This window comes from Epargyreus clarus, unplaced genomic scaffold (assembly GCF_041222505.1).
Source record: "Epargyreus clarus isolate Ecla_fem2 unplaced genomic scaffold, WU_Ecla_fem_2.2 ptg000005l, whole genome shotgun sequence".
Taxonomy (NCBI): Eukaryota; Metazoa; Arthropoda; class Insecta; order Lepidoptera; family Hesperiidae; genus Epargyreus; species Epargyreus clarus.
Window position 1 is genome coordinate 10,796,327 of NW_027332213.1, and position 13,060 is coordinate 10,809,386.

At 32.8% G+C, this 13,060-nt stretch overlaps 1 protein-coding gene across 1 annotated transcript in view; it reads left to right on the forward strand.

Moving 5' to 3' along the window:
• The first annotated feature begins 10,921 nt into the window (after positions 1 to 10,921).
• Positions 10,922 to 13,060, forward strand: part of Scr (homeobox sex combs reduced) — a 58,783-nt gene continuing 56,644 nt past the window's right edge. The window contains exon 1 of the mRNA XM_073073150.1: positions 10,922 to 11,133. The gene's annotated coding sequence lies outside the window, so the exon portion shown is untranslated. The remainder of the gene's footprint in view (positions 11,134 to 13,060) is intronic.

A 13,060-nucleotide genomic window follows, 5' to 3' on the forward strand; every position in this document is an offset into this window, starting at 1 on the left:
TCAAAAATCATCTATGTAATACAGAAATATTTATTATGTATTATGATACATAATGAAATATAAATTATGTACTATAAACATTAATTGCTGTTAGAAATATTAATTGGCCTTTGTTCAAACAATAAAAATTTCAATTTTATGACGCTACAAGCTATAAAAATAATTTGTCCTATAGGCTTTTAAAATAATTTTTGTAACAGATTATTAAAATTATAATTTATTTATTAAATATTTAATACAATTACTATTTTAATGTACGAATAAAAGCTTGTTTTTTTAAACGTTTTCTTATATTTATTTTGCTTGTATTACTTGTATAATATGTAACAATGTAGTGTTGTACTGTAAGTGTTGTGGCTGTATGTGTTGTATATTTTTGTAAATCAATAAGAAACGTACAAAAACGTTGTCATTAAACAGTGGGCCTAGTAGTCACATGTCAGCGAAAAGCAAAGAATGTTTAGCATTAAGCGAGCGAGTGTCGAAAGGGCAAGTTCCGTTTGACAAGGGGCGACAGTTTGACTAATGCGCTAACTGTCACTTTCTTAAGGCTTGAGTCGAAATAAGCAGTAGGCTCATAATAAGAAATCTGTAGAAATTTCATTATTGGAAGAAGTTCCGATTTTATAATTTAATTATGTTCTTGAGATCCTTGCGCTAGTTAATAATGATATTGTCAAAATATAATGTCATAAAATTATATATATATATTTTTAAATTGAACATGATATAGAACGAACATGCTGTGCACTTGATAATAAATGGTTAATACCGCCAATGGACATCTGTAACCTCAGAGAAGATAAAAATTCTACCTGAGATTGGCCACTCAAAGTACCTAGTACACAACAGCGCTTAAAACTGCTGTTATATGGGAAAAATATATCTATTTTGCGATGATGTTTCCGGAGTCGAACTAAAATTTATTACTAGGGCTATTTCAAAGAAACTCTATATTTTTGTGACGGTGGAATGTGTAGTTTAAACTTGACGGAAACATTTAGGTATACTCTGGAGCAAAAACTTTCAATTAGTACAAACAACATAGTGGTTACCTACCTATAGTAGTACCTACATCAAAATTAGATTAATCCCAAGATGCAAAATACATTAAGCATATGATAATGTGTAATTAACAATAATCTACAATCATTACCTATATGGAACATATTGCTTTGGCAAGAAAAACACATATCTCACACAGAAAGTATACAATTGTACATAATAAATTTTAGAAATAGTTTTTAATAAAATACTTATTTTCAACATATTCTAAAATAAAAGTTACCGAAGGAATATGCGATATATATCTTACACATAAAAATTCCTCACAATGTGAAAGTTTTTCAGCGCCATCTGTTGAGCCGCTAAAAGCTCGGTCTTCGTTCAGATGTTTTCATTTTCGTCGGTTACTAAAATGGAGCCACTTGTACGTGGCTATAGTTTTCAAAGAAAAATAATTGTGTGGTAAATTGTAATAAATGTAATTAAAACAATATTTTACAATAACTAGGATTTGTAACAATTGCATTGTCGGAGTATTTGAATTATTTTAAATTTATTAATATAAAAATAAGCTGCATTATAAATTTGAACAAATACTTGAAGTAAGTACATTTTACTTACTTAATTTAACAGCTAAGTTATATTTGAACTTCTAAAAAATATTTTATGATTTATTCATTGTTATTATTTATGATTTATCCTTTGACTCTATGTAGAGCTAAATCTTTTTCCTGCTAATATAAAAGCTTAGATATGCTTAAAATTGTTATTTATTAGGATAAAGCTGTAAAATTCTATGTTTTAATTTTATATTATATCCTATTATATAGTAAGTCACTAAAATACTCTACATTTGTATCAAATTTAGCAAAACTCATAGGTACGTTCCAGCTTAGTCCTCAGGGGTAGCGACGCATTTGTAGTCGACCTCAGGTAAGAATCTCATCCTATTTAGGGTTTATTACAGATATCCATGGGCGGCAGTAGCCACTTAACATCAGGTGACTGCATGCGCATCTGCTACTCCTATATTACATAAAAAATACCAAATTGAATATGGTAGATTTTTTAAAATATAGCTCATACATCAGGGAGGTCATTGCTGATCCTCGTTTTCACTACTTAGAAGGTCTAATCTCGGGTATACCCTAGTGGTTTATTTCAGGTTAATCAGTTGCAGATGGAATTCCTGATTTATATAAAGTTGGTTACAGACTCCCATGGACGTTATTGACCACTCAACACTAGGTGAACTGTATAACCCCCTCGCTGCTTCTATTAGATAAAAATAATTGCTATATATTTTTTTATTATATACCTAATCAACTGCCGATATGAATAAGACTTGAATGACAGATAAAATGAGTATGGTTCGACCTGAGAGGTAGGTACCACTGTCACAAGTTTTTCTAGCATGGAGCAGTTCTATGTTTCGGTGGATGAGTGTGGATGCTGGCTGACACAGATGACGTCACCGCCTTCACCTTCAGGAATGTCAACGCGTCGATTTCAGACATAAACCCAATTCTACATACGTTCTACATCTTAGATACGTCCTGGTGGTAGTGACCATGAGGTAGACTCCAAGCCTTACTACTTTAATATTGTTCAAAATAAGTGAAACAGTGGAAGAAACGTTCAGTCCTTCTGATGGTAAAAGGATAGGTAGGTACTATAGCCTAAAGACACATGGCATTAAGTCTTAAGAGGACTGTCCTGAAATAAGTACCGCGGCACCACCGCCACACCTATTTCTACCTAATAACAGCAGTGTTAGGCGCTGCAGTGTTCCGTTTTGAAGGATGTGGTATAAGGGAGACAGACTTTTCCGAGGCGTTCCAGCTTAGTCCTCAGGGGTGGCGGCGCATCTGTGACCGACCTCAAGTAGGAACATCTAATCCTATCTGGGGTTGATCACAAATGTCCATGGGCGGCAGTAGCCACTTACCATCAGGTGGACTTCATGTTCATCTGCTACTCCTATATTATAAAAAAATAAGCTACCTTTGCTTCTGCTATTACATAAACATGCTACATATTTTCATTATGTATGAGAAAACTGCCAATATGATTATAATGTATGAGTATATCTGATGTAGCTCACGTGAGCTATTAGCTGCCAGTGAAGCACAGCAATAGCTATTTACTGCTATAGCTATTAACATCAACTAGTGCTACTTACACTGAGTGATTCACAGGTGGATATTAGTATCTTATTTATTAATAGTCATTTTTAACTTTAATTGAAGTGTGTTCGTACTTACATGTTTATGGAGCTAAGTTTGTGCTACTATGGTCTGAGATAGATGGTCTGATTGGCTAACTTACCTACCCATAGACCATAAGAGGCATTCTAACTTAGATCTCAGGATCTCAGGACAACCCGCGTGGCGGAGCGGTCACCATACTGATCTGACGCGCAAATGGACACGGGTTCGATCCCCGGGCCAGACAGATGTCTAAATGATGAATTTTGATTTCTGTTTCTGGGTTCTTGTGTTTGTGTATTTGTCTATGTGTATGTCCATGTCACCCACGACACAGGGAATCCTTATGTGGTAGCTGTGAGTGTAGAAAGCGTTAGTAGCGTTAAATAAAGCGTTAATAAAAAAATCTGTAGGGAATCGAATTCAGGCTAGATTCGAATCCTAGCTGAACTTGGTGACGCTTTAAATGTATGAGCAGGATGTAATAAAATCTATATTGTTATAACTTATGCAATTTTAATGGTATTATATCTTCTCCCATTATTTAGTCATATTTCGGGAAAGTACTCACCTACACTCTACCTCTACATACCTACCTACCTCTACATATTAAATTAGCATGTGTAGCTAAGAAAGAAAGAAATATTCGATCTCTATTCGATTAGGTACCAACTGTTCACTCCAAACTTGACACCATATTTTTCTGAAATACATATTATGATAGAGAAAATAATTAATTGGTTATTATGTAGGTACTGTTTGTCTATAAAAATTAAAACGATTTTCTGCGTTAAAACTCAACAGATTGGTTTAAAGTTACCGCTCATTAGGACTTCTAGAAATTAGTAGGTACATACCTATTATTAAGCAACAAATATTTTTGTAATTAAAAGCGAAAACTAAGGCTGGCTAAACCTATGTATCTCTACTATGTTCTTATATTTCTACTAGTTATAAGCAACTGTATGCAATACTTACATAGCTGAACATTTATGAAGAATAAGATAAACGAAAAAAATTCAAATAAGGCAAATTCTTAAAAAAAACATATAATAAAAAAGTCACTAAATAAATCCTACATTATAATATAAAAATATTATTTTATATATTTTTTTAATATATTTTCCAAAAAAAAAATCCTACATAGCTACCCTAATTCTCACCATCAGTGTCATCAACATTCTGCCCATGTTCAAAACTTTCAAAGAATGGAAATTTTCTATAATTTTCGAAAGTTTTCGCACGAAAACTCGCGAAGTTACTTTCCACACCCTACTTTTCCAACTCGAGCCGCCAATGAGAGGCGTTAGTTCCACGCACAAGGCCCCGCCCATTGATGCAGTACGCATGCTTCCGCTGCAGCGCAATGACAGTTACACGCCTCTCTCGCTTACTCGTACCTGAAACTCCACGCGTGATAGAGACAGAGAACGCATTTCCCGCGATTATGCATGCAAATTTTTTATTCAATTGCAAATTAAGTGTTGAATTAAGTAATTATGTATTATTATGGAATCACGAGTCGGTTCGTGTACAAGTACAAAGCGGTATTAAACGGTGAGTAAGTAATTAATCTCTATAGTAGAGCATTCCCTTCTGAGATGAGCATTAAAATATTTTTTATATTCACTTTTTGTGCTATGTCATTTTTTCTATTTGAAATATATGTATGTGAACTACAATACGTGTAAGAATAGTTTTGCATGAAATTATTGTTACATCAAAAGAAAGTATTTATTACCTCCATTAATTTTATAAGCAGTAAAAAAATAGTAATAATTATTTAAGGATAGTTATAAGAAACTTTAACATACCTCGACGTTAAATTTGATGAATATAGCACATACTGTTATTTAGAAGAACCAATTTTCTATAAGATAACCATAAAGTGAGCATGTATAGAAACTGTTTTTTAGAACTGTAATGTGAGCTTTATACTTGACGGTGGTTGTCTAATCATTACTATACCATTTCTGGGCGCAGATTTTCTCTCAGATTGCGATGGGGCTTTAGCCATAGTCCACCTTGCTGGCCAACTGCGGAATGGTAGATTGAGAACTTTCAGGCGTCTAGGTTTCCTCACGACGTCAATACATACCTTTGAAAAATCGAGGTTGGAACCTAGCACATTTTTTTTTTGTTACGAGGAGAAAATCTTCAAGGAGCGACGCCGAGTTATGTAGGATTTTTAGAAACCAAGGACAACCTATTGACAAGCTTACAATATCACATCATGGTCACTGTTTCCTATTTTGGAAATATCGCCCAAATTTCTGTACCTACATTTTTTCTTAAGCAGACTTACAAATTAGTTTTACCAAGAAATCAGAAAACTGTAATACCGAAATTGAGAATCCGAGATTAATACGCGTAATCGTTTACAAAAAGCTAAATATAAACATTTTAACCTAATAGAAAAATAAATAATCTAATCAGATTATACAATCTAACTTTCCAACACGAAATACCAACACCAAACTTTGAAAAAATACCTTAAAAAGTCTAACCTCTAACATAATTAAATAGCAATAAACGATTTCTGAATCAACATTAGTGGTTCGCTATCTCTGTCTGTTGTATGGGGTGAGACAGAGATGCGACACTCACCTCTGAGTCGTAAATAATGCTTGAGTCAGACAAGTCACAGTTTGAGTTATGTTTTAGAACATGTGCGTGTTGTCGCCGGACTGGTCGATTATTAAGTTGTAATAAATTTTGTTGTTCTGATAGGGTGTCCAGGTGAGAAGGATAATTGAGGACTAGACTTCTCATCGACCGATTAATGGGGATGACTCTTCACTCTAAGAGGGAAAGGGGATTTGCCTTTGCACGCCTTTGCAAAGTTTTTGTTAATTTCAGTTGGTATAAGTTTGCTCATGATTAAGGTATCGCTACTTCGAACTACACTCAAGATGGCAGGACTCTACGTGGTACGACTCCGGAGGAACCTCCGGCTATGCTTATGTTCTGTTAAGAACTATTGTCATCATTCAGATGATAAGAGAGCGAGGCATAAGGCATGCTAGTTTAGTTCTGACAGACTTGACTTGATTTGACTCTGAACAAAATTGGATTCTAATGTCATATGGGGTTGATTATACATGCGCATGGGCGACAGTTTCCACTTGTCATCAGGACGACTGCATGCCCGTTTGCTAATTCTCAAATACTAAAAATATCTAGTAGGTAACTATATGATAAAATTTTATAACATGAGGGCTTGAGATTTAAATCTTGGCCCCCCTGTCAGAGAGGCCGAATTATAAATCTTTAAGTCACCATTGCAATTAAAGACTAAATCTTTTTTTCAAATATAAAACGATGAAACAAAAAAATCCTATAAGAACTTGAGTGTCAAAAAACGTCTATTGTTTTCACAAATTGTTTCTACAATTTTGGGGTTACCCTACACATGGTAACGTAAGTCTCCTTTGGGAGAAGAGGTTAATTTCGAAGGAACAAAATATGTGTTTCCTATTTAATTTAGTTGAAATATGTTACCTATTGGATACCGTTAGTGGTATCTCATTGGTTGATAATAAATATATGGAATCTCATTCTAATATGACTTTTACGTTGATTTTTGCACTTATTGGAATTTAAATTTTAAGGTCTTAAAGCTTGCAATATGTAGGTAAAGGCTTTGTTCTGGTTTGGTGCAAATATGATTTTTAACTATGTCTACTAGAGATAACAAGTGCAGGTAGAAGTCATGTCCTATTTGGAAATAGGGTTTCGACTATGGTCACACATCGCTGCAGTGACCACATATTATCAGAATTACGAAAAAACGAAACGAAAAAATACATAGAAATTAATAGCGAATTAATGATTTTTTTTATGATTTATGTAAAGAAAATAATTATACACTCAAACTTTATAAAATTTAAAATATATAGCTACTTTAAATAAATACCTGATATACGAGTAATGGTTAAAGTATACGTAAATACCCTATACTCATCCAACAAAACGATATATTTATAAGAATTAAATTCCGATGGAAATAAGGACGCTTTTTACAGAGTGGAAGAAAAAAATAAAAGTAGAAATTGCTACATAAGAGTTGGTATCTTAGTAGCACTTTGTTTTTAAAGAAATGCGCCCTGTATAAAGGGCCCTATATGAAACCTACATATTGAATGTAAAAAGTACATCATCTACATCTCTGACTATTATTACATTTATTTGTATCTACCTAATATAGAATAACTCTACTAATTTGATTAGATTTAGTGCCTTTCATTTTCGGAGATTTCATCGGAACGTCTTGATCTTCTGAAAACTAAAACATACAACACGTGTTATTCCTGAGAGGTTCATTTGTAAAATCAAAAAATATGTTCTTGTAACTTTTTGAGTAATGCTGCTAATATACTAGTAGTCTTACACGTAATATTTAAAATACTCAAAAACTCACACTTCACTTATTACATTGTAATCTGGAAGATCTTTTTTGTATAAAAATTCTGGTACGGAGCAATTTTTACTCTTCATATGTCACGCATCTTGTCCGAGATGCATTGCGGTTGTCCACTTATCCCGACATTTTATGAATAATACGCTTAATACTAATGACATAAACACAAATCAAAAATCTGAATTGGCACGTAAAATTTCAATTATAGTACCTACGTACTGCTGTACTTTAGTGATAGTCATGTTATGTTATCTTAGTATAATCCGCACCAAACTGCTAGTCCGCTCTGAAGTTGTTGCGAGCAGTAGTCATACAATTTAGTATGACGACGTGATTCATTCCTATATTCAGAGCGGACTAGCAGTTTTACGCGACCTATACGGAGGTACATAATTTTACTATTATACTACAGTTGTCATCGTCGCTCCATTACTGACCCACTGCTGGACACGAGTCTCCTCTCAGAGTGAGTCGGGTTCAGGCTATATTCCAACGCTAGACAAGGGTGAATTGAAACTTCACCAAGCATAGCAAGTGATTTCTAGGAAACACATACCTAACTTTGAAAAATTCGTATCTTGGGTTTACGCCTTGAACCACCGTTTCAACTACTAGACACTGTAAACTGTAACGTAATAAGTGTCTAATTTGGAAGTAAAATTAACAAGGCTCTAGTGCTAGTTCAATTTATTCTTCAATAGGATGTGCATAATAGAATGGTGTTGAAAATTAATACTTACGATGAAGAATGTCAGTGCTTCATTTTTATTCATCACACGTCATATAAAATGCAATTGGTAAGTCATCAGACCAAAACAAACTTATGTCTTCCCAGACCTTCATTTCTTAGCTAGGACACCTACAAACTGAATGTATGGTCTTTCGGATTTAGTCAGTTAGTACTTATAAAGGGCAACAGAGTCGGCTTGCAATATCATATATCTACGGCAATCGCGACAATGCAGCCAAGCACGATAACTACTTCATTATTCGGAAAGGCATATGTTCATATAAATCTCAAACATATAATCATTAAAAACAAACAACAACAATACAATTCAAACATTTAACAAAAACAAACATTAAAATTTAAAAATAGAATAATCTAGTTCGTTATTCATTATGAATACGTGCGTAATTTTTATTCTTCACATGTCACGTCACTCGCGGTGATGCATGGAGAATGTCCGTTTCCCCGGACTCGTACTAAGTACTGTGTATGAAGTATTATTTTAATGCATCCCTGACATCCGAATGTAATTTTTATTAACCTAACCGGCAAGGTGTTTGTCATACGAAAGTGTAATAATTCTGTTTTTGTATTTTTAAATAAAATTTGTCTCTATTTGCTTAAGTTGTATAAAATGTAGAGTCGGTAGTTGCTAAGTATGTTTTAAATGATAGGAATACGTAATGTTTGATGTATAAGAATATGTTAAATGCTAAAGTTTTCAAATAGTAAACTGGCAAATCAATGGCCCATATTTATATAGGAATAGGTACATATAAAACCAGTGTTAAAAGGTATTCTGATGTGGTTTAAAGGACTTGCAAAGGCAGCAACACTTATGCAAGCCGTTCCTTTCAGAAGCTTTCAGAGCAACGTAGGCAGGTACGGTTGGTAGATATATTAAATATGAGGTAGGACTCTAATTTTATTTGGGATTAATTACAAATCTTCATGGGCAGCAGTGGCCACTTACTAGGTAAGAGGTAGACTGCATGTTCCGTTGTTACCTATTTATAAATTTATTTATCGATACCGAATTAATTAAATCGCCGAATTCAAATGAAAAGGAATTGTTTTAAAAATTTTGGAAATTGCAGAATTGGTTTTTCTTTTTATTTTATGAGTTTCTAATAATCATTTTAGTATGAAACGTTTTTGATAAAGTCGTGATTATGATACTGAAAAATATTCATAAATAAATTACCAACATTAAATAACATTTTTAAAATATTTTTGCCATATTTACTAGTTTTATTTATTGGAAAATTATATTCAGTTATTTTTTAAAGATGAGAAATATAAAATGTTTATTTATTATTTACCGATCTAACATTAAACATTTAAATTTAAATCAATAAAATATATACATTTTTATTTTATAACAATTTCAAATATTCATAAATCTTGTGTTAAACTAAAAATATAATAAAAAATCATGTGAATATAAATATAATTAATTAAACATAAAAAAATCTGAATATTTTTGCAATGTAAAAGGAATTTATACCTAAACACCTACCTACTCAAGGATGCGAGATTTAAATTCCTAAAAATGTATCTGGCTTCGTTACAGTAAGGTTCTGTAAGCACACATAAATTATTGAAATAACTTTGTTATAACTAAAGGTCTAAATGGTCAAACGTATTAGATATTTTTTAAAAATAAAGTTGACCTTGTGGTGACAGAAAGTGATTATTGCATCAAAGGAACTTTATTCATATGCCGTCGTCCTGAAGCTTATTTTTACCTTACTTTTAGGTATATACATATACACAATTACATATAGTTTACATGCACTAACAATAAGTTAAAAAGTACCTATAGCGAGTATACGTTCTATACCATCTTAGCGGCCTGAATCTTCAACCTGAAGTCACATAAGGTAGCGACGAAAGAACTATAGTGGTAAGAACACGATTTCATTGAGATTAAAAATTTTCTCCATTCGCAAAAATAAAATGTAAAATGTAAAATGAGAACGTATAGTGAATTTTAACTCAGTTCAATCTATTTGTAAATAATGAAAATTTTATCTACCTAAATATTAATAATCGACATTCAAATACAATGTTATTAAATTACCGTGGCTTATCAGACGTCTAAAATAAAATATAATAATAATAATTAAATAGAATAAAAGGAAATTTTAATACTTTTTTAAAATGTAATAATACTTAATTAATGGACTAAATTTGCAAAAAAAATGATCAGAAACTAGGTAATCTAGGAACTCTTTACTACCTAAAAAAAACTATATTTATTTACAATTTTCCAAATACGTTTTTAATATCAAAATATTTATTTACTCTACATAATAAAAAAATAATAACAAACAACAAACCAACAAAGACAAAAAGCAACATTCCTAATAATCGAACGAAAACAATCAACCAAACAAGCAATCCATCAATAAATCGCACTGAAATCGGATACGTAGGCTAATGACGCCACGAGCGGAGCGGGAGCGGGCGCGGGCGCGCACACGTGGCGGCTCAGGTGCGCCCCGCCCCGCGCCCCGCCCCGGCAGCAGCTCACCTCGCTGACAGAGCCGCCTGCACTCGACGCTCGAACGCCGGGAAAACACGAAACGTTTTCCGCCGCGCCGCGAACGCAACGCACGAACTTTCGGACGACCCGATCCTGTAGTTCGATTTGTTTTCGAATACGATTCTTGGTTTCATTTTTTAAGTGCTGTGTTAGTAACTTGTGGGATGTTTGTGATTTTTCGGTTACTGTGAATTTTACTGTGGTCACTCTCGAAGTAATTGGAGTGAGTATTTATTTTTTTATATTTTTTTCTTCGCATTAAAGATTTTTGTCACGGTGCAGTTGGAATTATTGAAAATTATCGCCAATTGATATGACTCTACAAAGGCGCGATGTCATAAAATCAAAGCGTAGCGCAGTAAATCTCTTGGGCCGCCGAGGATTTCAACTGTCCACTCGAAGAAGTGTGATGGTTTATTATATCGTTTGAGCTTAATTTTAGTGGCATTTAAAATAAACATATGTTGCCAACTTTCCAAGAATATGTGTGTAGAAAACTTTACTTTTTGAAAGTTTACGCTGTTTTAAATGTGGGAATTGGTTTAGGTAAAATAATTAATTCTATCTTAATGAAATGTCCGTGAGAAAATATTGAATTATTCATCGTTAATCCACTTATAAATTAATTGTCAATGCATTTATGTACGTAATATTTTAGGAAATTCTGTTTATTTAAAAGAAATTAATTCGTACAAAATTATCTACTTTACATTATGATTGTCTTTTTGTATTTTCTAACTATTATTATTTCAATTATAAAAGTGTCATAATATCATATAATTTATTTTGATACAAATTCATTTCTATAGATTGCGCCATTTTTGCGAGGCATAAAATAAAAACGTGAAACTAAAATTTAGTTTCAATTTTTTAGCAAATAATATTTACATAAATATTTTTATCGAAACAAAACTAAAGAACTTATTCGAACTGCATCAAAGGAAGTCAGTATAAGCGTCGTTGGGATAAAAAATAATAAAAACACAAGCAATGATAGCCGGCCCATTTACCGCGGGCCGGACGGAGTGACAAAAATTCTAAACTGAAATAAACTGAACATGTGTTGTCTGGGTGTCATGCGGGAATACGATTAAGAGTGGGAAACAATTATAGGATTATAATTCCTCATCATTAATGTTCCGAATATCTACAAAAATATCGATGAAAAGTTAACTGCGCATTTGTGCCACGTAGTGCATTCTAGGGTGATTTCTTAGCGTTTTATAATGGTTACTAAAATTTGATACGGTTTGTAAAGTTACTTTTATTTTAGTAAAAAACAACGTAAACGTAAACGTAATAAATGTGATATAGTAAATATGTGACTATAAATCAGTCGTATTTGATAAAATACTTAAATGTCTTAAAAAGTTTAGACTACAAATAATTTCTTGGCATTATTGGTGTCAGACTTTACTAGTATTTGTGTATAAATTTGTTAAAATGTCTAAAAACTAAAAAACAAAAAATAACTGAATAAAAGTATTGATGACATCGCCAATCCAAAATCACACAAACCACGTCAACATCAGAACCGCCCGGGACGTTAAGCGCAAAATTGCCGTCATTCCGCTAAATTCACACATTTGTCATTCGTTTCGCTTGCGCGACAAATAAATCGAATACACAATGACTGCTAATTTGCTCATAAAGATGTATGCACCGACGAAGTTCATAAATCGGGCCGAGTCACATTCGGCCTACCGCTTACACCCATAAACCTCTGCGGACACTTTTATAGCCCAACCACGTGGCGGAGACGAGATTTTTTCAGCACTTGACTCGACATGTGTAGCTTAGCATTCTCAATACTAATTTATCGTTTGTTAATAGACCCCCCAGTATATAGAATGATGTATAATAGTATGAGGAAAATTGTGCGAATTAGCTAAACTTATGCGATTCTACTATAAGAAAACTGTATTCGTCAATGTATAGACGTTTACTTTTGTGGATTTATAAAAAAAGTATTATAACAAACAATCATATTCAGTAAATACGAAGCGGTTATAATTATCTGTCTATAAATAACTTTTAACGTATTCAATTTTCAATAACACCATTTGTAGAGCAATTTTAATTTTCTAACTGTTATAATATAAATAAATGAAGGTTTTTAAAAACTTTAGATAAATTTATTGTTATCTACA